This window comes from Saimiri boliviensis, chromosome 12, assembly GCF_048565385.1.
Source record: "Saimiri boliviensis isolate mSaiBol1 chromosome 12, mSaiBol1.pri, whole genome shotgun sequence".
Classification (NCBI taxonomy): Eukaryota; Metazoa; Chordata; class Mammalia; order Primates; family Cebidae; genus Saimiri; species Saimiri boliviensis.
This window is the reverse complement of record NC_133460.1, coordinates 103,217,239-103,242,918: the sequence shown is the minus strand read 5'-3', so window position 1 is coordinate 103,242,918 and position 25,680 is coordinate 103,217,239. Positions and strand designations below refer to the sequence as shown.

At 41.9% G+C, this 25,680-nt stretch overlaps 1 protein-coding gene and 1 pseudogene across 1 annotated transcript in view; one reads left to right on the top strand and one right to left on the bottom strand.

Annotated features, from left to right (window-relative positions):
• Positions 1 to 25,680, top strand: part of LOC141580523 (uncharacterized) — a 236,387-nt gene that overhangs the window by 139,042 nt on the left and 71,665 nt on the right. The window contains exon 6 of the mRNA XM_074381583.1: positions 24,334 to 24,465. The gene's annotated coding sequence lies outside the window, so the exon portion shown is untranslated. The remainder of the gene's footprint in view (positions 1 to 24,333; positions 24,466 to 25,680) is intronic.
• On the bottom strand, positions 4,332 to 5,401 carry LOC101040081 (glyceraldehyde-3-phosphate dehydrogenase pseudogene; annotated as a pseudogene).

Sequence of the window (25,680 nt, the reverse complement as noted above, 5' to 3'; positions counted from 1 at the left end):
CTGGAGCCAATCCCGTTCCCTGGTTGAAAGCTTTTTCCAGCACCCAGAATTTACTCTGTGAAATGTGAGGGCAGTTTAGAAGGGGGAGATGCTAACATCCTGGAACAACTTTCAGCCAAAGGGGGAGGGAATTGGTAAGTGAGTGCCCAGCTTTCTGTCCCAGTGAGACAATTTTGGGACATGTTCCACATAATTTCTCAGAGTGAGCCATGTCCCAATCTCAAAGTGAGATTGAGCCCCCATTGCCCACAATGATAACACATTCATGATTACCTTAGTTGATTTTTCTCCCATTCTGTCTCACTTTCCCTACTTTTTCCCTTGCATGGAGTCACCTCCAAATAAAACCACCTGCACCTCGACCCTTAATCCAGGATCTGCTTTGGTGGGAACTGAAGCGAAGGCCAGTAAACACCTATAGTGGTTTCTATTTTCTGTGTTTCAAATCTGACTAGGAAAAAGCAGCACAAAAGGCTGATTTACAGACACAGGTGTGGAGGCTTTTTAACCCAGTCAAACCAGACAATCCAGACAATCACATCACTATGTTTTGAATTTAGATCCCCAGGCTTTCTGCCTCCTTGTAACACTACTGGTTTCCTAACACCTTACGTTAAAATAAACCACTAAAGTTGCCTCCCCATGCACACACATCAATCAATCCGTCCATCCATTCATTCATCTACGAGTCAGCAATCATTTCTCAAACCTCTGCTTGTGCCCAGCATTGTGCCAGGAGCTGGAGATAGGATCCAATAAGACAGATCTTCTGTCTGGGAGCTACTCATGCTGTGATTAATCCCGTGGCTCGGGAGGTTCTGTCATTTCCAGTGCGACTCTAATTTTGGCACATAATGCAGTTGGCGTGGCCATGTAAACTCGACACTAATGCCAAGCAGTGGCCTTATCTTATAAACATACGAATCCTAGCATTTCCATCTACCCTGAAAAGTGTATTCCATATTCAGACTGTATCTCTATTTTATGAAAATGTGCCGTATTGAGACACTGCTTCTAAGGAACTAAATTTAGTTTGAGAAACTGCTCTGAACTTTGGAGTCATTAAATGTAGTCTTTTAGTGCGTGCACATATGACAGAGAAAAATTACAGTCAGCAGTGTCTATATTGAAAATCCTGCATTAGATTGCCATCAGTTGCTAATAATACATCATAATTATTCTTATAGGGTTAAGCTTTTCTCTTTCCTCTTCCACCTGCCTTGCTGAGATAACCTCTAAGGATGTCCTAGAGGACAGTAGGGCTGGAATTCAAAAGCTTTCATGACAGCTGAGCTCTCCATGCAATTCATTATAGCAGAAAGATGAGGAGAGGGGGTTGTCAGCAAAGATAATGGCCGTGCAATTTCCAGTCCATTCTCCTTGCAGCCAGATCTTGGAGGCAGCTCATGGACCAATTTCATCAAGCAGACCCTGCTCATCTCTCATCCGTCTATATTGGGAAAGAGGTTGTGTCTGGCTCAGGCAGGGGCAGGCTGGCGGCAGGGGGTGGTGTGGGGGAATGGGATAGGGGAGGTGTCTGGGGAGATAGACCAGGGCTCTTTCCCAGAGTTCTTGGTCCTGGGGTTCTTGAGTATGATTCTGGCTAACATCAGTGTCGAGGGGCTTAATCCAGAGGGTTGGCCAGGAATGGGAAGTTAACCTCCAGTCCAGGATACAGTTCTGTACATTCTGTGTATTCCCAGCTTTGAGCCTGGTGCCAGGCAGAGCAGGCACTCAATAAATGTTGTCTGACTGAATGTGCAGGAGACTGAGATAGCACAGATGTGGGATTACTCGCAGCAATGAAATCAGCCATGCATGGTTCCTAAGGGAAATGAAAGTTGTGCTTTTCTCCAGTTCCTGCCTAGGGAACAAACTTCTCTGCAGGAAAATTCTAGTGTGGTGGCAGCATCAACACTGGATAATCTGTTGAGAGAAAGATCTGTTTGGCAGACATCCCCAGTACCACCTTCGCAGGGACTAAAGACTTCATGAGACTTGGAGTGCTCCTCTTGCTGAATCTATCAATACAGGATGGAACCTGTATTGATAAGTCTATTGATAGACCTATAAGACTAAATTCTGCGTGGCCCCCAAAGGAAGTGAAGTTGGGTTTTAAACACAAAGGAGGTGGCTCCTTCTGACTGGAAGGTGGCAAATGTCACACATGCTGGGGTTCCTGTGCAGGTTTTCATTCACACTTTCAAGGCTGTTTCATTTTCCTTCCCAGCCTTGCTACCGTCCTTCCTTTACGCCCCTTTCCATTTGTCACTCAACGTGCCCTTGGCAGATTCTCAAGGTTATGGTCACTGCAGAAACAATGGTCTTGCCTGATTACAGTAAGGAAAGGGAAACAGTAAAGAATTACAGAAGGTAGCGTGACAGAATTAGAAGAATTATTACACGCTTGTAATCCTAGCACTTTGGGAGGCTGAGGTGGGAGGATTGCTTGAACTCAGGAGTTTGAGACCAACACAGGCAACATAGTGAGACTCCATCTCTACAAAAAATTTTTCTTTTTCTTTTTTCTTTTTTTTTTGAGACAGAGTTTCGCTCTTGTTACCTAGGCTGGAGTGCAATTGCGCGATCTCGGCTCACCACACCCTCCGCCTCCTGGGTTCAGGCAATTCTCCTGCCTCAGCCTCCTGAGTAGCTGGGATTACAGGCACGTGCCACCATGTCCAGCTAATTTTCTGTATTTTTAGTGAGACGGGGTTTCACCATGTTGACCAGGATGGTCTCGATCTCTCGACCTCGTGATCCACCCGCCTCGGCCTCCCAAAGTGCTGGGATTACAGGCTTGAGCCACCGCGCCCCGCTACAAAAAATTTTTCTAAAAAATTAGTGTGTTGTGGTGGTGCATGCCTGTAGTCCCAGCTATGCAGGTGGCTGAAGTTGGAGGATATCTTGAGCCTGGGAGGTTGAGGCTGCAGTGAGCTATGATTGTGCCACTGTACTTCAGCCTGGGGGACAGAGCAAGACCTTGTCTCAAAAAACAACAAAAATAATTATTAATTAAATTACAATTATTTGAAATCTTGCAGCCCACCTCCCTCAAAGAAAGATAATTTACGCCAGGCATGGTGGCTCATGCCTGTAATCTCAACACTTTGGGAGGCTGAGGCGGGTGGATCACTTGAGGTTAGGAGTTCAAGACAAGCCTGGCCAACATGGCAAAACCCTGTCTCTACTAAAAATACAAAAATTAGCGTTGCATTGATTCATTATTTTTATTTGTTAAATTGATGTATTCCTGAAATAAACCCCACTTAGTCATAATGTGTTATCCCTTTTATATACTGATAAAATTTTGTTAAGGATCTTTGTGTCTATATTCATGAGGGATATTAGTCTGTGTGTCTTTTCTTATGATGTCTTTGTTTCAGTAACAAGGTTATACAGACTCCATAAAAACAATTTAGTAAACGTTCCTTCTTCTATTTTATGGACTAATTTTTGTAAGAATGAAATTATTTCTTCCTTAAATATTTTTTCCTTGAAGAAAATTTACCAGGGAAGCCAACTGGGCCTGGAGTTTTCTTTGTGGGAAGGTTTTCAATTACAACTTCATTTTTTGGGACAGATATGCGGCTGTTCAGATTTTCTATTTTTTTATGTCAGTTTTGATAAGTTGTATTTTACAAGGAATGTGTCCATTTAATCTAAAAAGTAAAAATTGGACACAAGGTTATTAATATTATTACTTTATTTTCCTTTTAGTGTACAGAGGATCTGTAGTAATGCCTTTTTTATTTGTAATATTGATAATTTTCTCTTTTTTTCTTGATTATCTTTGCTAAGGTTGATCAATTTTATTAATCTAGTCAAAGAACCAGCTTTTGGTCTTACTGATATCCTCTCTTTTTCATGTGTTTTCCATTTCATCAATGTCTACTTTTTATTTTCTTCTATTTACTGATTTGCACCTTTGCTCTGATTTTTCTAGCTTCTAAAATTGGAGGCTTAGATTATTATTTGAAATCTTTTTTCTATACTATAAGCAGTTAGGTATATAAATTTCTAAGACTGCTTCAGCTATATACCATAGATTTTGAGAGGTGGTGTTTTCATTATTATCCATTAGAACTATTTTCAGTTTCTCTTGTGATTTCTTTCTTTTTTTTTTTTTTTTTTGGCTGAGCACAGGGGACTTTATTGATGGTACATGACAAGCTGGGGCTCCCTAGGCCCTTCCCTCTTCAAGGGGTCTGCATGGAAACTGTGAGGAGGAGCAATTCAGTGTGGTGGGGGACTCAATGTGGCAGGGACTCCCCAGCAGTGAAGGCCTCTTTTCCTCTCGTGCTCTCTCTGGGGCTTGTGGTCCAGGGGTCTTACTCCTTGGAGGCCATGTGGGAACATGAGGTCCACCACCCTGTTGCTGTAGCCAAATTCATTGTCATACCAAAAAATGAGCTTGACAAAGTGGTCGTTGAGGGCAATGCTAGCCCCAGCATAGAAGGTGGAAGAGTGGGTGTCGCTGTTAAAGTCAGAGGACACTACCTGGTGCTCAGTGAAGCCCAGGATGTCCTTGAGGGGGCCCTCCAATGCCTGCTTCACCACCTTCTTGATGTTGTCATATTTGGCAGGTTTTTCCAGACAGCAGGTCAGGTCCACCACTGACACGTCAGCAGTGGGGACACAGAAGGCCATGCCAGTGAGCTTCTCATTCAGCTCAGGGATGTTCGTGACCATGGCCTTGGCAGCACCAGTAGAGGCAGGGATGATGTTCTGGAGAGCCCCACAGCCTCACACCACAGTTTCCGGAGGGGCCATCCACAGTCTTCTGGGTGGCAGTGATGGCGTGGACTGTGGTCATGAGTCCTTCCATGATCCCAAAGTTGTCATGGATGACCTTGGGACCTTGGCCAGGGGCTCTAAGTAGTTGGTGGTGCCGGAGGCATTGCTGACAATCTTGAGGCTGTTGTCATACTTCTCATGGTTCATGCCCATCATGATCATGGGGGCATCAGCAGAGGAGGCAGAGATGATGACTGTTTTGGCTCACCACTGCAAGTGAGCCCGAGCCTTCTCCATGGTGGTGAAGATGCCAGTGGACTCCACCATGTACTCAGTGCCAGCATCACCCCACTTGATTTTGGAGGGATCTCGCTTCTGGAAGATGGCGATGGGATTTCCATTGATGACAAGCTTCCCATTCTCAGCCTTGATGGTGCCATGGAATTTGACGTAGGTGGAATCATACTGGAACGTGTAGACCATGAGGTCAATGAAGGGATCATCAATGGCGACAATATCCACTTTACCAGAGTTAAAAGCAGCCCTGGTGACCAGGCGCCCAATACGACCAAATCTGTTGACTCCAACCTTTACCTTCCCCATGGTGTCTCAGGGATGTGGCTGGTGATGGGAGACAAGATGCAGCTGTCTGTCGAACAGGAGGAGCAGAGAGCCTTCTTGTGATTTCTTTATTGACCTATGGATTGCTTAGAAGAGTATTGCTTAGTTTCTAAATATTTAAGAATATTCTAAATTTTTAAATTATTGATTTGTAATTTACATTTGATTAGGAAATCATATAAATTACTTTGGTCATTTAACATTTTTTCAGACTTGCATCATGGCTTAGTATATTTTGTAAATGACAATTAGGCCAAGTTGATTAGTAGTGTTATTTAGAGTTTATATGTTTCTACTGATATTTTGTCTACCTATTTTGGAGAATATGATGTGAAAATATCCTTTTATACTTTTAGATTTGTCTATTTCTCCCTTTTAGTTCTGTTAATTTCTGCCATATGCATTTTGAAATTATTAGGTACATATGCATTGAAGATTGTTATGACTTTTTAAACCATTAATTCTATCTTTAACTCTGGTAATATTTTTATTATAAAGTCTACTTTGTCTAATATTATAGCCACTTAAGCATCTTTATTAATTTTTACGTGGTATATTTTTCCTATCATTTTACATTTATATTTGTATTTAAAGTTTGTCTCTAGTAGGCAGCATATAGTTTGGTCTTGCTTTTTGTATCTAGTCTGACAGGCTCAACTTTTTAACAGGAGTGTTTAATCCATTTACATATAATACAATTATTGATATGGTTGTGTTTAAGTTTACCATTTTTAAATGTTTTCCTTTATGTTCTGTTTTTTGTTCCTTCTTTTCTGTCTTCTTTTGAATTAAGCAAGTATACTTTATATTTTATGTCATATATTCTATTTGGCTTTTAGCTATATCTCTTAATACTTTCATAACAGTTTTACTAGGGAGTATGTATACTTAATTTATCACAGTTACCTTGAGTTCATGAAAAATGTAAGAACTTTTACTCCCGTCCCATATTTTGTGCTATTGTGGTTATATTTAACTTTTAAATTTGTCATAAATCCCATAATGCATTATTATTTTTCAGTTCTAGAATTTCTATTTGGTTCTTTTTTAACTCATTCTTTTTCCATTTTTATCTTGAAATTACCTATCTCTTCATCCATTATATTCCTCTTTTCCCACAACTTAACATATTTATAATAGTAGATTTAAATTTCTTGTCTGTCAACTCCGACAATTAGTCTGTGGATCTGCTTTTACTGACTATTGATTTTCCTGATTTGGTTACATGTTCTTGCTTTTTTGCATGTTTCTTTCTTTTTTAAATTCACCTGGGTGCAGGTGGGCTAAGGCTGAAAAGGGCATTAGCCACATGTTTCATAATTATTTATTGTGGAGACTGAAGCATAATACATTTTGTTTGTTTTCCAGAGAGTGCAGACTCACTCCTCTGTCTTGCAGGGAGGGGTCAATGTTTGACTCAGGGGAGGCTGGATCGCAGTTTCAGGCATTTTCGATTCACTTTGCATTCAACTCTTCAGGACCCCAAAATTCAATCACCATGAAGTTGAGTGGAACTAAGTGTTTTATCTCTGCTTACCTGTCCTTACTTCATGACTCTTTTCTTGGCGACATTTTTGGCTGGGGGAGAATTACTTCTCCGGGTAATTTATTTTTGCAATGGGTAGTCTTCCAGATTCCACCCTGTCCTGCCAGCCCACAATCTGTGATAGCTCTATATTTCACTAATTTGGCTGAACTGAAGCTATGTTTTCCAGAGTTTTCTTTCCTGTGCTTCTGGAATAGTTCAGGCCGTAAGAGACATTTTGCACAAAACTTCGAAGATAGAAATGAAGCTGCAGTTATATTATTTTATATTCTGAAGGTCAGTGGGAGTACCAGGAATACTAATAGCAGCACCTGCCCTCTAGATTCTCTGTCTCCTGGAAGATCCCTTTCATCTTCTCTGAGTTGTGGGTCAACTGCACGTGCACCTCTAAAATAAAGCATGTTAGCTTTTTCAATAGATGATCCACAGGATTAACTTTGGAAAGAATGAGTGACAGATGTGGACTCCAGTTTGCCCTTATAGGTTCCGCTGTCTTCATGGGTCCCATTGCGTCCTTGTGATCCCAGTTTGTCCTTGTCTTTATCCACATTCAGTTTTCCTTTCTACTGCCAATCCGACTGACCTCTAGTGATTTTAGGCTGAACAATAGTTGCAGAGGCAACCATTAGTGTGGCCTGTTCTACCAGCTCCCAATTTTGAGTAAGGTCATCAAACCTTACTCAATAGAGAATATCACTGGTTCTGCACCAGGAAATGACCTTGATTGGTACATAGTCAGCTAAGGCTAAGCTGATTCCTCCTCATTGCTGGAAAATCTCCCCATGGGGAGATGGATGCCCCATGGATCCAAAGCAGCTCCCCATCCCTTCTCAGGTAGGAAAGCTGCCATGGCCCTCTGTTCACCTATGAAGGTCTTATTACTTTCTGGAATTCACTTCTTCAAGGCTTGCATCATTTACTCTTTGCTAGACTCATAGAAAAGCATAGCTATTGTGTTCATATTTTTCTTGTTTTTACTATAAGATCGAAAGCCTTTTCATTCTTCTACATTTTAAATATTAGCAAAACTCTGCAAATTGTCCTTAAAGGAGGCTGTGTGCCCTCTCATCCCCTTGTCTCATTTCTGAGGCTGGTAACATACATTGCAACTGGTGCTGCAGCAGCCATCTTAGACCTGGTAACAGAGACCGCTCCTAGATGTGGTAGAAGAAAGAGTGGAAGGTATAAGGGAACTACTACACAAACCCTGAATGAATAACTCCCAGACTTCTGATATGTGCGACAAAGACCTTGAGCGGTAAAGCCACTGATAATTTTAGTTTTCTGATTCATACAACAAATCTGTTTCTCATGGATAGAGCCAGTTGCAGGGATTTTGTGGTGCTATTCAGGGTGAGTAGTAGAAAGGAGAATGATAGAGGCTGGGGGCAATCCAGAAGGCTCTGCCTATTACAGGCTAGTTGCGGGGGGAACAGAGGTAAAAATAACTGGTGAAAAGGCCAGGTTGGCCATGGCAGAAGATAGGCTAAGAGGTATATTGAGGAGAGGGCTTAGCAGGAGAGAATGTAAATTATTTTTAGGCAGCCTTGGTATGTGCCATGTGATATAATTTCCCTTTTGCTTCCTAATCAAGAGAACTTCTATATGGACTTGTTTCTTTCCAAAGCATTAAGGAAATGGATTTGGGTTTCTTTGGATGCATCCGTGGACTGAGACAGGCCTAGAAAAGACCCGGTTTTATTTAAGTTCTAGAAAATAATTTGAAGAGAACTCTAGGCTTGAGAATCATTCACTTACTGAGACTCACTGTTCTCCATCTGAATGTCCCATAGGAGAGGAGTTGTTTCAAAGGCCTTAGAGTCATGGAACATCCATCCTGGCAACCATCCATGCACATTCCCCGGTTTCAGATGAAAGTAATATCTGCCTTGATTGAGACTTGCTCACACTGCCAGTTTTCTCCTTTGGAGCAGGTTATTAAACGGTGGGACTTCCCTCTTGGGCTGCTTGATCCTCCTGGGGACTTGTCTCTCATCAGCCTAGCTGGGAGCTGAAGATCAGCAAGCTCTATCTTGTCTATATCTGTGTTTTCCACTAAGGAATTCAGCCTTGTGAAGTTGATAGATATGGCTCTTATCATTTCTGGTATCTTCATTGAATGACATAACTGGAAGGGTAATATCTTGGCCAATCAAGTGTGGAGGAAACTGAGGCCCATTGATAGAAGTGACTTATCCAAAAACAAATAGCTGATTAGGGACTGAGCTGGCCTCAACACCTACATCTCATAGCTCATGGTCCAGAATACTTCCCACTACTCCTGACTTGGAGTGGCATGGTGCAATGGAGGTAACATGGGCTCAGAAGCCAGAGAAGTGACTTTTTATCCTGGCTTCCTGCTAAACTATTGTCGATCTTCCTTCCATCCCTCTGGGGGCTCTCCTCTCTTCTGGCGGCAGCAGAGAGCTGCAATATAATTGCAGCAGCAAATTCACACCCTGACCACACACAAATTCCACTGTCTCCGAGTCCTGGAGTCTTCTCCCATAGCTGATGGTCCCAGGTAGAAGAGGTGAGGCAACAGGAATTCATGAAACTTGGTTTATCTAACTCAATTATTCTCCATTGAGGGGGATGATTTTGCACACATACCCTCTCCCTTCTGCCTGCCTCAGAACATTTGGCAATGGGTAGAGATAACTGTGGTTGTCATAACTGGGGATTGGGGCATGGGGTGATAGGGGATGGCGAATACTCCTGGCATCTAGTGCGTGGAATCCAGGGATGCTATTAAACCTCCTACAGTGCATAGGATAGCTCCCATGACAGGTAATTATACCGCTCAAATTGGCAGTAGTCTGATAACCCACCTATGACCAAAGCAGTGGGAGCTACATCAGGTCAGTACCCTCAAACTACCAAGTGTACAGTATCAGCGCCAGCCCTTTAATTTATTAAAGACCATTTCTGCCTGATCTCATCCTTCATCCACATCGGAATCATTTCCCCAACTACCCTCATTCCTAAGGGTGGAACTACAAAGGCCAGAACTTTTAAAATTGCAACATGTATGTGAATTATCCAGGGATCTTGTTAACATGCAGGTTCAGGAAGTCTGCAATGGAGTCTGAGATTCTGCATTTCTAATGAGTTCCCAGTTGCTGTTAATGCTGCTGGTCCACACAGACCAAACTTTGAGTAGCAAGGAGTAAGGTCACATGTTGCTCTTCCTCTAAGGATTATTTACTTCCTTTTGTTTTGAAACAGAGTCTCACTCTGTTGCCCAGGCTGGAGTGCAGTGGGGCAATCTCAGCTCACTGCAACCTCTGCCTCCTGGGTTCAAGCGATTCTCCTGCCTCAGCCTCCTGAGTAGCTGGGATTACAGGCAGGTGGCACCACGCCCGGGCTAATTTTTTGCATTTTTTTCATTTTTAAAATTATATTTTAAGTTCTGGAGCACATGTACAGATTGTGCAGGATTGTTACATAGGTATACACATGCCTTAGTGGTTTGCTGCATCCATTCCCCCGTCATCTACATTAGGCATTTCTCCTAGCCCTGCCCATCCCCCAACAGGCCCTGGTGTGTGATGTTCCCCTCCCTGTGTCCATGTGTTCTCATTGTTCAACACCCACTTATGAGTGAGAATATGTCATGTTTGGTTTTCTGTTCTTGTGCCAGTTTGCTGAGAATGATGGTTTCTAGCTTCATCTATGTCCCTGCAAAGGACATGAACTCATCCTTTTTTATGGCTGCATAGTATTTCGTGGTGTATATGTACCATATTTTCTTTATCCAGTCTATCATTGATGGGCATTTGGGTTGGTTCCAAGTCTTTGCTATTGTAAACAGTTTCACAATGAACATATGTGTGCATGTGTCTTTATAGTAGAATGATTTATAATCCTTTGGGTATATACCCAATAGTGGGATTGCTGGGTCAAATGGTATTTCTATTTCTAGATCCTTGAGGAATTGTCACACTCTCTTCCACAATGGTTGAATTAGTTTACACTCCCACCAACAGTATAAAAGCATTCCTATTTTTCCACATCCTCTCCAGCATATTGTCTCCAAATTTTTTAATGATTGCCATTCTAACTGACGTGAGGTAGTATCTCAATGTAGTTTTGATTTGCATTTCTCTAATGACCAGTGATAATGAACATTTTATTTTATTTTATTGCATTTTAGGTTTTGGGATACATGTGAAGAACATGCAAGATGGTTGCATAGGTACACACATGCCAGTGTGATTTGCTGCCTTCCTCCCCATCGCCTATATCTGGCATTTCTCCCCATGCTATCTCTCCCCAATTCCCCACCCCCTACTGTCACTCCCCTATTTCCCCCCAACAGACTCCAGTGTGTGATGCTTCCCTCCCTGTGTCCATGTGTTCTTATTGTTCAACACCCGCCTATGAGTGAGAACATGCAGTGTTTGATTTTCTGCTCTTGTGTCAGTTTACTGAGAATGATGGTTTCCAGGTTCATCCATGTCCCTACAAAGGACATGAACTCATCATTTTTTTATGGCTGCATAGTATTCCATGGTGTATATGTGCCACATTTTCCCTGTCCAATCTATCATCGATGGGCATTTGGGTTGGTTCCAGGTATTTGCTATTGTAAACAGTGCTGCAATGAACATTTGTGTGCACATGTCCTTATAGTAGAACAATTTATAATCCTTTGGATATATACCCAGTAATGGGATTGCTGGGTCAAATGGAATTTCTAGGTCCTTGAGGAATCGCCACACTGTCTTCCACAATGGTTGAACTAATCTACACTCCCACCAACAGTGTAAAAATGTTCCTATTTCTCCACATCCTCTCCAGCATCTGTTGTCTCCAGATTTTTTAATGATCACCATTCTAATTGGCGTGAGATGGTATCTCAATGTAGTTTTGATTTGCATTTCTCTAATGACCAGTGATGATGAGCATTTTTTCATATGTTTGTTGGCCTCATATATGTCTTCTTTTGAAAAGTGCCTGTTCATATCCTTTGCCCACTTTTGAATGGGCTTGTTTGTTTTTTTCTTGTAAATCTGTTTTAGTTCTTTGTAGATTCTGGATATCAACCCTTTGTCAGATGGGTAAACTGCAAAAATTTTTTCCCATTCTGTTGGTTGCCGATTCACTCTAATGACTGTTTCTTTCGCCGTGTAGAAGCTGTAGAGTTTGATTAGGTCCCATTTGTCTATTTTGGCTTTTGTTGCCAATGCTTTTGGTGTTTTGGTCATGAAGTCCTTGCCTACGCCTATGTCCTGAATGGTTTTGCCTAGATTTTCTTCCAGGGTTTTTATGGTGTTAGGTCTTATGTTTAAGTCTTTAATCCATCTGGAGTTAATTTTAGTGTAAGGTGTCAGAAAGGGGTCTAGTTTCTGCTTTCTGCACATGGCTAGCCAGTTTTCCCAACACCATTTATTAAGCAGAAAATCCTTTCCCCATTGCTTGTTTTCATCAGGTTTGTCAAAGATCAGATGGTTGTAGATATGTTGTGTTGCCTCCAAGGCCTCTGTTCTGTTCCATTGGTCTATATGTCTGTTTTGGTACCAGTACCATGCTGTTTTGATTACTGTAGCCTTGTAGCATAGTTTGAAGTCCAGTAGTGTGATGCCTCCCACTTTGTTCTTTTTGCTTAGGATTGACTTGGCTATGTGGGCTCTCTTTTGGTTCCCTATGAAGTTTAAGGTGTTTTTTTTCCAGTTCTGTGAAGAAGGTCATTGGTAGCTTGATAGGGATAGCGTTGAATCTGTAAATTACTTTGGGCAGTATGGCCATTTTCACGATATTGATTCTTCCTAACTATGAACATGGAATGTTTCTCCATCTGTTTGTGTCCTCTCTTATTTCGTTGAGCAGTGGCTTGTAGTTCTCCTTGAAGAGGTCCTTTACGTTCCTTATTAGTTGTATTCCTAGGTATTTTGTTCTCTTTGTGGCAATTGTGAATGGCAGTTCGTTCTTGATTTGGCTCTCTTTAAGTCTGTTATTGGTGTATATGAATGCTTGTGATTTTTGCCCATTGATTTTGTATCCTGAGACTTTGCTGAAGTTGCTTATCGGTTTCTGGAGATTTTGGGCTGAGACGATGGGGTCTTCTAGATATACAATCATGTAATCTGCAAATAGAGACAATTTGACTTCCTTCTTTCCTATTTGAATATCCTTTCTTTCTTTCTTTCTTTCTTTCTTTTTTTTTTTTTTTTTTTTTTTTTGCCCGATTGCTCTGGCTAGAACTTCCAGTACTATATTGAATAGGAGTGGTGAGAGAGGGCATCCTTGTCTAGTGCCAGATTTCAAAGGGAATGCTTCCAGTTTTTGCCCATTCAGTATGATATTGGCTGTTGGTTTGTTGTAAATAGCTTTTATTATTTTGAGATACATTCTGTCAATACCTAGTTTATTGAGGGTTTTTAGGATAAAGGGCTGTTGAATTTTGTCAAAGGCCTTCTCTGCATCAATTGAGATCATCATGTGTTTTTTGACTTTCGTTCTCTTTATGTGGTGAATTATGTTTATAGACTTGCGTATGTTGAACCAGCCTTGCATCCCTGGGATGAAGCCTACTTGATCATGGTGGATAAGCTTTTTGATGTGCTGTTGCAATTGGCTTGCCAGTATTTTATTGAAGATTTTTGCATCTATGTTCATCATGGATATTGGCCTGAAGTTTTCTTTTCTTGTTGAGTCTCTGCCGGGTTTTGGTATCAGAATGATGTTTGTCTCGTAAAATGATTTGGGAAGGATTCCCTCTTTTTGGATTATTTGTAATAGTTTCAGGAGGAATGGTGCCAGCTCCTCTTTGTACGTCTGGTAGAATTCGGCTGTGAACCCCTCTGGACCTGGGCTTTTTTTGTTTGATAGGTTCTTAATTGCTGCCTCAACTTCAGACGTTGTTATGGTTCTGTTCAGGGTTTCAGCTTCTTCCTGGTTTAGGGTTGGGAGGAGGCAAGTGTCCAGGAATGTATCCATTTCTTCCAGGTTTGCTAGTTTATGTGCATAGAGTTGTTTGTAATAATCTCTGATGATGGTTTGAATTTCTGTGGAATCTGTGGTGATATCCCCTTTATCGTTTTTTATTGCATCAATTTGGTTATTCTCTCTTTTCTTTTTTATTAATCTGGCTAGTGGTCTATTTTGTTGATCTTTTTGAAAAAACAGCTCCTGGATTTATTGATTTTTTGAAGGGTTTTTTGTATCTCTGTCTCCTTCAGTTCTGCTCTGATCTTAGCTATTTCTTGTCTTCTGCTAGGTTTTTAGTTTTTTGATCTTGCTCCTCTAGCTCTTTCAATTTTGATGATAGGGTGTCAATTTTAGATCTCTCCTTGCTTCTCATGTGGGCACTTATTGCTATATATTTTCCTCTAGAGACTACTTTAAATGTGTCCCCGAGATTCTGGTATGTTGTGTCTTCATTCTCATTGGTTTTGAAGAACATATTTATTTCTGCCTTCATTTCGTTGTTTATCCAGTCAACATTAAAGAGCAAGTTGTTTATTTTCCATGAAGCTGTGCAGTTCTGAGTTAATTTTTGAATTCTGAGTTCTAACTTGATTGCACTGTGGTCTGAGAGACTGTTATGATTTCCATTCTTTTGCATTTGCTGAGGAGTGATTTACTTCCAATTATGTGGTCAATTTTATAGTAGGTGTAATGTGGTGCTGAGAAGAATGTATATTCTGTGGATTTGGGGTGGAGAGTTCTGTAAATGTCTATTAGGTTTGCTTGGTCCAGGTCTGAGTTCAAGTCCTGGATATCCTTGTTAATTTTCTGTCTGGGTGATCCATCTAATATTGACAATGGGGTGTTAAAGTCTCCCACTATTATTGTGTGGGAGTCTAAGTCTCTTTGTCAGTCATTAAGAACTTGCCTTATGTATCTGGGTGCTCCTGTATTGGGTGCATATATATTTAGGATTGTTAACTCTTCTTGTTGCATTGATCCTTTTACCATTATGTAATGTCCTTCTTTGTCTCTTTTGATCTTTGTTGCTTTAAAGTCTATTTTATCAGAGATGAGATTTATCAGAGATGAGATTTCCTGCTTTTTTTTTTGCTTTCCATTTGCTTGGTAAATCTTCCTCCATCCCTTTATTTTCAGCCTTTGTGTATCCTTGCACGTGAGATAGGTTTTCTGGATACAGCACCCTGATGGGTTTTGGCTTTTTATCCAATTTGCCAGTCTGTGTCTTTTGATTGGGGCATTTAGTCCATTTACATTTAGGGTTAATATTGTTATGTGTGAATTTAATACTGCCATTTTGGTGCTAGCTGGCTGTTTTGCCCATTAGTTGATGCAGATTCTTGACTGTGTTGATGCTCTTTACCATTTGGCATGTTTTTGGAGTGGCTGGTACTGGTATTTCTACGTGTAGAGCTTCTTTCAGGAGCTCTTGTAAAGCAGGCCTCATGGTGACGAAATCTCTGAGTACTTGCTTGTTTGCAAAGGATTTTATTTTTCCTTCACTTATGAAGCTTAGTTTGGCTGGATATGAAATTCTGGGTTGAAAGTTCTTTTCTTTAAGGATGTTGAATATTGGCCCCAACTCCCTTCTGGCTTGTAGGGTTTCTGCTGAGAGATCTGCTGTAAGTCTGATGGGTTTCCCTTTGTGGGTAACCCGACCTTTCTCTCTGGCTGCCCTTAGCATTTTCTCCTTCATTTCAACCCTGGTGAATCTGACAATTATGTGCCTTGGGGTTGCTCTTCGAGAGGAATATCTTTGTGGTGTTCTCTGTATTTCCTGGACTTAAATATTGTCCTGCCTTGCTAGGTTGGGAAAGTTTTCCTGGACAATATCCTGAAGAGTATTTTCCAGCTTGGATTCATTCTCTTCGTCGCATTCAGGTACACCTATCAAACGTAGATTAGGTCTTTTCACATAGTCCCACATTTCTTGGAGACTTTGTTCATTCCTTTTTACCCTTTTTTCTCCAATCATGCCTTCTTGTTTTATTTCATTGAGTTGATCTTCGACCTCTGATGTCCTTTCTTCTGCTTGGTCAATTTGGCTGTTGAAACTTGTGCATGCTTCACAAAGTTCTCATGTTGTGTTTTTCAGCTCCATCAATTCACTTATATTCCTTTCTAAGTTGTCCATTCTCATTAGCATTTCATCAAATCTTTTTTCAAGGTTCTTAGTTTCTTTGTATTGGGTTAGAACATGTTCTTTTAGCTCACAGAAGTTTCTTACTACCCACCTTCTGAAGCCTGATTCTGTCATTTCATCACACTCATTCTCCATCCAACCTTGTGAGGAGTTGTGATCCCTTGTAGGAGGAGAGGTGTTCTGGTTTTGGGTGTTTTCATCCTTTTTGTGCTGGTTTCTTCCCATCTTTATGGATTTATCTACCTGTCATCTTTGTAGTTGCTGACTTTCAGATTCAATGTCTGAGTGGACATTCTGTTTGTTGATGATGAAGTTATTTCTGTTTCTTAGTTTTCCTTCTAACAGTCTGGCCCCTCTGCTGTAGGACTGCTGAGGTCCACTCCAGGCCCTGCTTGCCTGGGGATTGCCTGCAGCAGCTGCAGAACAGTAAGGGTTGCTACCAGTTTCTTCTTCTGCTATCTTTGTCCCAGAATGATACCTGCCAAATGTCAGTCTGATCTCTCCTTTATGAGGTGACTCTTTGGATATACAGGGGGTCAGGGAGCTGCTTGAGGAGACAGTCTGTCCTTTATAGGAGCTCAAGTGCTGAGCTGTGAGCTCCATTGTTCGTTCAGAGCTGCTGGGCAGGTACGTTTCGGTCTGCTGCAGCAGAACTCATAAACCACTTTTTGTTTCCAGGTGCTCTGTCCCAGGGAGTTAGGGCTTTATTTATGAGTTTCCATTGTGCTGCTGCCTTTTTTTTTTTTTTCTCAGAGCTGCTCTGCCCAGCAAGGAGGCAGCCTAGTCACTGTCTGCCTGCAGAGGCTTTGCTGAGCTGCTGTGGGCTCCACCCAGCTGCTGTGTGAACTTCCCTGCAGTCCTGTTTATATGGGTGTAGTTAGAACTGCCTCAGCAATGGTGGCCCACCTCTGTATTGGTGGACTCCTTCTGTAATGGCAGGTTGCCTTGGCAACAGCAGGCAGCCTCAGCAATGGCGGGTTGCCTTGGCAATGGCAGGCTGCCTCAGGAATGGTGGACCACCTCTGTAGTGGTGGAGTGCCTCAGTAATAGTGGACGCCCCTCCCCCACAGAGCTGGACCATCCGGGTTCAGTTGCGCTTGCTATGAAACTCTCAATCCAGAGAGTTTCTGATTGTTGTTCTTTTGTGGGGGTGGGACCAGCCAAGCCTGATCACCTGGTTCCCTGCCTCAGAGCCTTTTTTTTTTCTTTTTCAGTTGAACAGTCAACTCCATCCCAGGTGTTCCAGTCACCTGTTGAAAAGGTGCCAGGATCTGTGTGATTTCCCATGCGGTGACTCACTGCGCCAGCTTAAACAGCAGTGCTGAGATTTGTGGTGCTTTTTTTGCCCAGGAATCTCCTGGTCTGGCTCCCTGTTCAGTCCCCTCTTTAATCAGATGAATGGGCGATTTCCCGGGGCTCCAATTGCCAGCCAAAAGGGCACCCATATGGAGAACTGCCAGCTGAGGTGCCGACAAAGCAGTCACGCAGGGCAAAGCAGCCAGGCCGACCAAAAGAACCACACTGGCCAAAACAGCTATGTGGGCAACACATGGGGCTCCTCTGTATGGGAATCTCCTGGTCCGTGGGCAATAAAAATGGGGCATCCACTCACCCTCTGCGCTTTCACTGGGAGCTGCAACTCCGAGCTGTTCCTAAACGGCTATCTTTGAACATTTTTTCATATGTTTGTTGGCTGTATAAATGTCTTCTTTTGAAAAGTGTAGTAGAGACAGGGTTTCACTGTGTTAGCCAGGATGGTCTTGATCTCCTGACCTTGTGATCTGCCTGCCTTGGTCTCCCAAAGTACTGGGATTACAGGTGTGAGCCCCTGCACCCTGCCAGTACTATTAACTTCTTGCATGTGGCTTTTCTCACTATATCATTAACATGCTGGGGACAGCACGTCTTGTACCTGGGATACCCTAGACAGGGAGCAGGCGGCAGAGTTCAGTCTCAGCTGGACATTCTGTCCCGCTTGGCTGAATTCCATCTTGGCTTACCTACTCTTGAGGTTGAAGGAATGTAAACAAAAACTCGAGAGATTTGATGTAGTAGTGCCATCAGTTATTTTCTAGTTATTATGTTAGGTTTCCCCAATATTGCCTTTGAATATACTCACAGCATGTTTCATGTCCACTAACTAAGCCTAATACATTTCCTTTCTAAAATAAAAAAACTTATTTTACTTTTAATCACCAGTATCCAACTCCCCCACCACACACCAATATCTTTAAAATTTCTTATATCTCTATAAAAAGAAGTCTGCTGTGTCACCCTTAGCAGTATTTCCTTGTCAACCAACATCAGCAAGTTACTTAGCCTACCAAGCTTCACTTTCTCACTGGTAACATGGAGCTAATAGTTTCTACTTTGCAGTGTGGTAGAAATGACCTAAGATAATACATCTAAACATATCTAGCTCATAGTAAGTTATAGGTGGTGGTAGCTTTTAAAATGTACCTGGGGCCAGGCATGGTGGCTCACACCGGTAATTCCAGTACTTTGGGGGCCTGAGGCTTGATACCAGGAGTTCAAGACCAGCAGCCTGGGCAAAATAGTGAGGCCCTAGCTCTAAAAAAAATAATTAGCTAGGTGTGGTGGCATGTGCCTGTAGTCCCAGCTGCTCAGAAGGCTGAGGCAGGAGGATCACCTGAGTCCAGGAGGTCGAGGCTGCAGTGAGCTATGATCATGCCACTGTACTCCAGCCTGGGTGACAGAGTGAGACCCTGTGTCTAAAACAAACAAAAAATAAAAACAAACAAAGGGTCTGGGATTTTGTTTAATTAGGTATGGTAAGATGACAGACATAAAGAAACATGCCTTGAAAGAAGAGTTTATTACTTACAGTTCCTAAGAGAAGGGGGCCCATATGTGAGCCACATGCAGATGCACCAGAGTTGGTCAGGAGGCAGAAAGAGTGAGGACAGGACATGGCCCAGAGACTTTGTTGGGGGTTCTGTGGGAAAGGATGGGTGAGGCAGGATAGGTAAGTTTGAGCAAGCTTAGAATTAGCTTGAATAATGTCTGTGGGTTCTGGGCTATAGGCATGGTCTCTAGTTGTCTGTTACTTGGTCCTGGTGTGTTTTAGGGAAAGGGAAATGTGGGCTTGGTATGTGAGAGTTAGATAAAGGGGGTGGTTGGAGATACAGGCTTTGGATTGGTTGGTTTGTACATGAAAGATATGTTGGCAGGCATGTTGTTTACTATCTCTAGAAATTAGCTAGCTCTGGGAGGGGAATCTCTCCAGGATTAGCAAGGCCTCAGGATGTCAAAGCTTTCTAAAATACAGAAAATAAAAAACATGATTGATGCATGGCGTCAAGCATGGCTTAGGGTCATTCACATTCCCTCCCTTGCAGCTTGCCTGCCCCTTGCCTCCTAAGTGAACAGGCAACTTATGTAAGTGCGATGACTTCCAACCAGATGGCTGCCCTGTGTCCCTCTTCTGGAAGGCTTCTCCTACTGCCTCTTCTTTACAGGAAGTCGATAACAATGCTGCTTCCCACTTGCAGAATTTCCAAATGACTGTGTAATCAAAGATCCATGTAACCCTCAGCTCCGGTATTCACTGAGAGATGAGAAAAATTCTAGATTCTTGCCTCCCTAAAGCCAAGGGACTGCCTCTGTGTTTCTATTTCATGCTGGTAGAATGAGGCTAATTTTGACTTTCCAGCGGCTCTGATTCCAAGTGAATAACTAGAAGCAGCAAGCAACAGGATTGGAACCTGCTGGAGCGGTTAGAAATAAATTGCATGTGCATGGATTCCAGAGGAAAACTGCCCTTTGTGGGGGAGGAGAGAGGGGAGGTGGGTACTGGAACAGACTAATCAGCATCCTGCCTTAGCACTAGGGCTGCTGCTTCCTAGGATGACTCACAGCACCATAGAACAGCCTTCCCTGAGAAGTTAAAACAACAACAACAAAAACCTCAATAGATTTGATGCAGTAAAGTCAATAAACAGCCATTGGGGAAGATGGGGTAATGTGGGGCTGGTGAGGCAGATATTACTATTTCCTTGGAGCTCAGTGGGATACTCAGGGTGCTGGGCTCCCTGATGCCAAGCTGCCTCTGGGAGAGGGTGCTGCATCCAGTGAGATGCTTTTAGCTGCAATTAACAAATAAGCCAACTTGATCCAGCTGAAAGCTTAAGGACCTTTGTGGCCTTACCTGCGTGGAAGTTCACAGGTAGGATGGGCTTCAAGGTTGTGTGACAGACACTGAGCTTCATGAGGTCATCAAGGATACCTAGTTCTTTCTGCTTCTCTTTTCTGCCAGCCAGAGCACCCACTTCATTTTAGGACCACTTCTTTGTAGGTTTGCTGCCAGCTAACTTCTTCCTCATTCATTCTAGGAAGAGAGAGAAACTTCCTAATCTTCTCTCTCTCTCTTTTTTAATGTATATTTAATTTTGGTGGGAATTAAAAACTGCAAGAACTGGGTTTTTTTTTTTTTTTTTTTTTTTTTTTTTTTTTTTTTTTTTGAGACAGGGTCTTGCTCTGTATCCCAGGCTGGAGTGCAGGGGCACTTTCTTGGCTCATTGCAACCTCCCTCTCCCAGACTCAAGCAGTCTCCCACCTTAGCCTCCGGAGTAGCTGGGACTGCAGGCACACACCACCATGACCGGGTAATTTTTGTATTTTTTGTAGAGATGGGGTTTTGCTTTGCTGCCCAGGCAGGTCTCCAACTCCTAAGCTCAGGCAATCTGCCCAGCTTGGCCTCCCGAAGTGCTGGGATTTTAGATGTTAGCCATCTTACCCAGTCTAATCTTGTCCTTTAATAGTAAGGAAAAATTCCCTAAAACCCTCAGCAGACTTCTTACGTCTTATTGGCAAGAGCCAATTCCTGGGACAAGGTGTGTGGCACGAGCAGGTTGGCTCAGGCTGGGCCCTTGATCCAATCCCTGATGAAGAGGGATGGGATTCCATAATTCATATTGGCAAAGTGACGCCCATCTGGAGGCAGGGCCAGTCCCTGAAATAACTGTGGCCACACAGAGGGAGAGGGCTGAGATAGATGTTGGGGCATCAACCATGGTGTCTAGGGCAGCACCTTGTTAGAGCCAGGATATCTGGGCTCGACCACTTGCTAGCTGTGTGACTTTGGGCAAGTGGCTTCACCTCTCTGAGCCTTTGTTTTTGCTTTTGTAGAACTGAGAGGAAAACCTGTTTGACTTAGCTTTCAGGTTGTGAGGGTCAAATAAAGGATTGGGTGTAAAAGCCCTTTTGAGGTGCACCTGTATGAGGTCAGAAGCATCTGCCTCTTGCCCAGGTCCTTCAGGATAAGTGAAGCAGACCAATCCCTGCCCCCTAAAAGCTGGCAGTCCAAGATAGTGTGAAGCAGATAGTAGATGGCTTCACGGGTGAAAATGGGTTAATGGAAAATAGTAAGCAGGCTGTGTTCCTTGCGCCGTGGCTTCTGGCAGTAACTTTGCTTACTTGGTTATGGTGGTGTCTGCTGGGCTTCTTTACTTTCATGGCTGCTATTTTCACCTTTGTAAGAAATTAGTACTTTGTGGGGAGGTATTTTGAGACTATGATAATATCTTGTTCATCCTGAAATTTTCCCCGACATGTTTTAGCATCTGCCAATGATTCTTTCCTGAGTCAATTACCGTTATGATGGTTTGCAAATTGTCATTGTCTAATTGTGCCATTCCCTCAATGTGTATTAATTGGCATTCTACTAAATAAAGTACTTTATTTTCAAGTTCAATGGCTTCAGCAGGCTATGCCTTAATATTGATCATTCAATATCATTTTTAGTTATTATATGGTATGCCCTCTCAATAGTCAGATTTAGCAATTCCTTCATTTTTGGGGAATCCTCCTCAAATTACCCTTCTGAATATATTTTTTGTTTCATTTTTTTCTTAGTTTTTTTTGGGTCAATTTTTAAATTTGCCAATTTTTGGTAAATTTTAAAAAATGTTTTAACCAAAAAATTTTAAAATTTCCCTTTTTCTTTGGTCTCACGTGATTTTTCAATCGTATGAATGTGAATACACTGTTTAAAAATTTTCTTGAGTTCTTGTATTAGTCAGGGTCCTCTGGAGAAACAGAACTAAATATAAAAACAAATACACAAAATAAATATAAATAATGAATATATGGAGAAAGAACGAGAGAGATTTTAAGGAATTGGCTCATGCATGGGTGGGAATTGGCAATCTTCCCACCTCAGCCTCCTGAGGAGCTGGGACTACAGGCATTTGACACCAAGCTTGGCTGAGTTTAAAAACTTTTTGTAGAGATGAGGTCTCAGTATATTGCTCAGGTTGGTCTCAAACTCATGGGCTCAGCGATCCTCCTGCCTCAGCTTCCCAAAGTGCTGGGATTACAGGTGTGAGCCACCACACCTCGCTTCATTTCCAGGATTTCTGATTTAAAAAAAAAATTGACCTGTTTTCTTTCATTTGTAGTCTGCTTCTGTTTTGCAATTTCTTTTCTTTTACATGAGTGTTATCTCTTCAAGGATTAGAAATATACTTCCTAGTCATTTTCAGATTGCTCTAATTTTGTCTAGAGTAAACATTTCTGATTTATTTTGCCATCTTGTTTAGGTTTGATTTTTCTCACTGTTCTGGAATTGTGGTTTGTGGCTCATCTTGAACGGCTTATCTTTCTCTCTCTTTCCCTTTGTCCTTAGTTCTCCCTGGAGGGTGATTTTACAATGACTTCAACCAGATCCTTGGAGGCCCAGTCCAAAGGCTGGTCTTATAGTAAAGGGTAAGGTCTTATGGTGGAGAGGTGATGTCCCTGTCACTAATTCAGTGGGCAGCTTGGCCCAGATGTTGGTGGAGAAACTGTCCTCTCCCTCTGACCTCTCTATTTTTTCCGTGATGAGGTTCAGACAAATGGTCCCCTGTGGCAGTGGTCAGTAGCAGATTTTTTTCAGCCATTGCCCCAGGTTAAATCAAAACCCAAACAGGTTCTCTGCCTCCTGACCCTGCTGCCACATAGGCTCAAGCTTCAGCAGCCCATTTTATGCTTTATTTACTTGGGTTTTGGTTCATGGAGATGTTTATCTTGGTTTCAATGGGGGTGTGTCTTTTAACTTTTCTCCTTTTATATTTTCTTATTAGTTTGCATTTGGAGTCAGGGTGCGAGGCTCAGTATAGGTACTTAAATGACATCCTGTCTGGATTCTATAATAAAAGGGAGGAGGTGGTTGCTCAGAGGGAGGCCTGGCCATCAAAAAATAATGTCCCAGTGTGGCAGTAGAAGAATGACAAAAACTGTTGACCAGGGACTTAAGAATCTTGGCTGCTCTACCTATGGAGTTGCCATTCTTTTATTCCTATACTTTCTTAATAAACTTGCTATCTCTTTATTCTTAAAGAAAAGAAAGAAACTTGGGTTCTATTTCCTTTTTCTTTTCTTTTCTTTCTTTCTTTCCTTCTCTTTCTCTTTCTTTCTTTTTCTTTTCTTTCCTTCTTTTTCTCTCTCTTTCTTTCTTTCTTCTTTCTTTTTTTTTTGAGACAGAGTCTTGCTCTGTCACCCAGGCTGAAGTGCAGTGACCTGATCTTGGCTCACTGCAGCGTCCGCCTCCCGGGTTGAAGTGATTTCTGCCTCAGCCTCCCGAGTACCTGGGATTACAGGTGCATGCCACTATGCCTAATTTTTATATTTTTAGTAGAGACGGGCTTTCACCATGTTGGCCAGGCAGGTCATGAACTCCTAACCTCAGGTGATATGCCCATCTTGGCCTCCTAAAGTGCTGGGATTACAGGTGTGAGCCACTGTGCCTGGGTGGATTCTATTTCCTATAATACCTGCTAACTGCTAACTTGCTGTGTGACTTTGGACGAATGACTTAACCTCTGTGGACCTCAGTGCCTTCACTGGCAAAGTGGCGATCTTGGACTACCTCACCTCCAAGGTCCTTGTCAGCTCTAGAGTTCCAGGAGTCTACAGGGGAATTGTTTAAAACAGTGTTCTCTGTTACAGTTGGAAGGGCCGTTGAGAGTATTTGTTCAGTTCAGGCAAATGGTAAATGTGTCCGCCACTCTAATGAAATGAGTACATTTTGCTCTAAATGTCATGGATGTTTATTATCAGATTAAACTAAAGCAGGCCTAATTTTAGCTCTTCCAATTCAAGTGCAGCAATGAAGATTAAATGTTAGGCATAATTAAAGATGCAGATGTAGTTATATTGAATTATAAACCTCATTAAGTGCAACGTCCCAGGAAGGCCCCTGAGACCAGCTACAAAGGACTTCCAGTCACCATGCTGCAGTTATTAAAATATTGTAAAGTAAATCTCACTCTAAAAATATTATGACTTGGATGGAAGGATTTTCTAAAACGCGGCTGGAGTTGGTTTCATGGTAATTTCTTTGCTCTGTTTGCAGACAGCTGGGAAGGGAAACTTATTCCTTGGCATCTGCACAAAGGCCTCCCTGGGACTTGGTGCTCCCCATCCCCATCACACACGTGCAGCACGGGTTTGATTCTTTTGGGCCAGTGGGAAGAGCAACACCAAGGTCAGTCAGATTCCATTATAGGAGTTGGTTGGTAGCAGGGGGATCAGCAGGAGGTGGTGGTGGGGCGGGGTTTCTGAGGACTGAAAGGCCATGTTTTTATATAAAAGAGAGATAAGTTTCCTAGGTGACATTTCCACTTTTTTTCCTGTCTAAAGATATGACATAGTCATTTAAAAAATTCACATAGTACGGAATAGGATAAAGAAGTAAAAAATCCTAACTTCTTCAAGCTAGTCACTGTGAATATTTTGGTGCAAGTCTCTCTTTCTCTCTCAGATTTGACAAAAGTAGATCAAACCTTAAAAGCTATTTTGCAAGTGATATTTTCCATTTAACATAAAGTGGGTATCTCTCCATGTCAATAAATATTGATAAACATTACCTTTTTTAATGGCTGACATTTCATTGTATGGTCTTAATTTTTTAAAAAATCTATTATTGAGAATTTAGATTATTCCAAAACAAGTTTTTAAAAAAACAGTTGTAAACAATACTGTAAGAGAAATCTTTATTCACACATTTGCCTGTCTGTCTAATGAGCTCCACGGGGTAAGTTCCTAGAAACAATTTAGGCGGTATCAGTTATCTATCTGCACAATAATATTGGGTAACAAACAACCCTCAACTTAGTAGCTTAAAACAGTAAATATAGGCATACCTCAGCGATATTGCAGGTTTGGTTCCAGACCACTATAATAAAGTGAATATTGAAATAAAACTAGTCACACAGATTTTTTGGTTTCCTGGTACATATAAAAGCTGTGCTTATATTAAACTGTAGTCTATTTAGTGTTTGACAGCATTATATCTACAAAAATTCACATATCTAAAGTAATATTATGATGTTATAACTTAATATGTTAATAGAATAAATAGTAACTTCATTGCTAAAACATGTGAATGATCATCTGAGCCTTCAGTGAATTGTAATCTTTTTGCTGGTAGAGAGTCTTACCTCAATGTTGATGGCTGCGTGGCTGATGGCTGCTATGGTCAACATTGGCTGATGACCAGTGTTGATGGTCAGTGTGATGGCTGCTGAAGGTTGGAGTGGCTGTGGAAATTTCTTAAGATGAGACAGCCATGAATTTGGCCATGTCAGTTGATCCTTCTGTTCACAAAAGATTTTTCTGTAGCATGTGATGCTATTTGACAGCACTTTACTCACAGTAGAACTTCTTTCAAAATTAGAGTCAGTCTTCTCAAACTCTATGT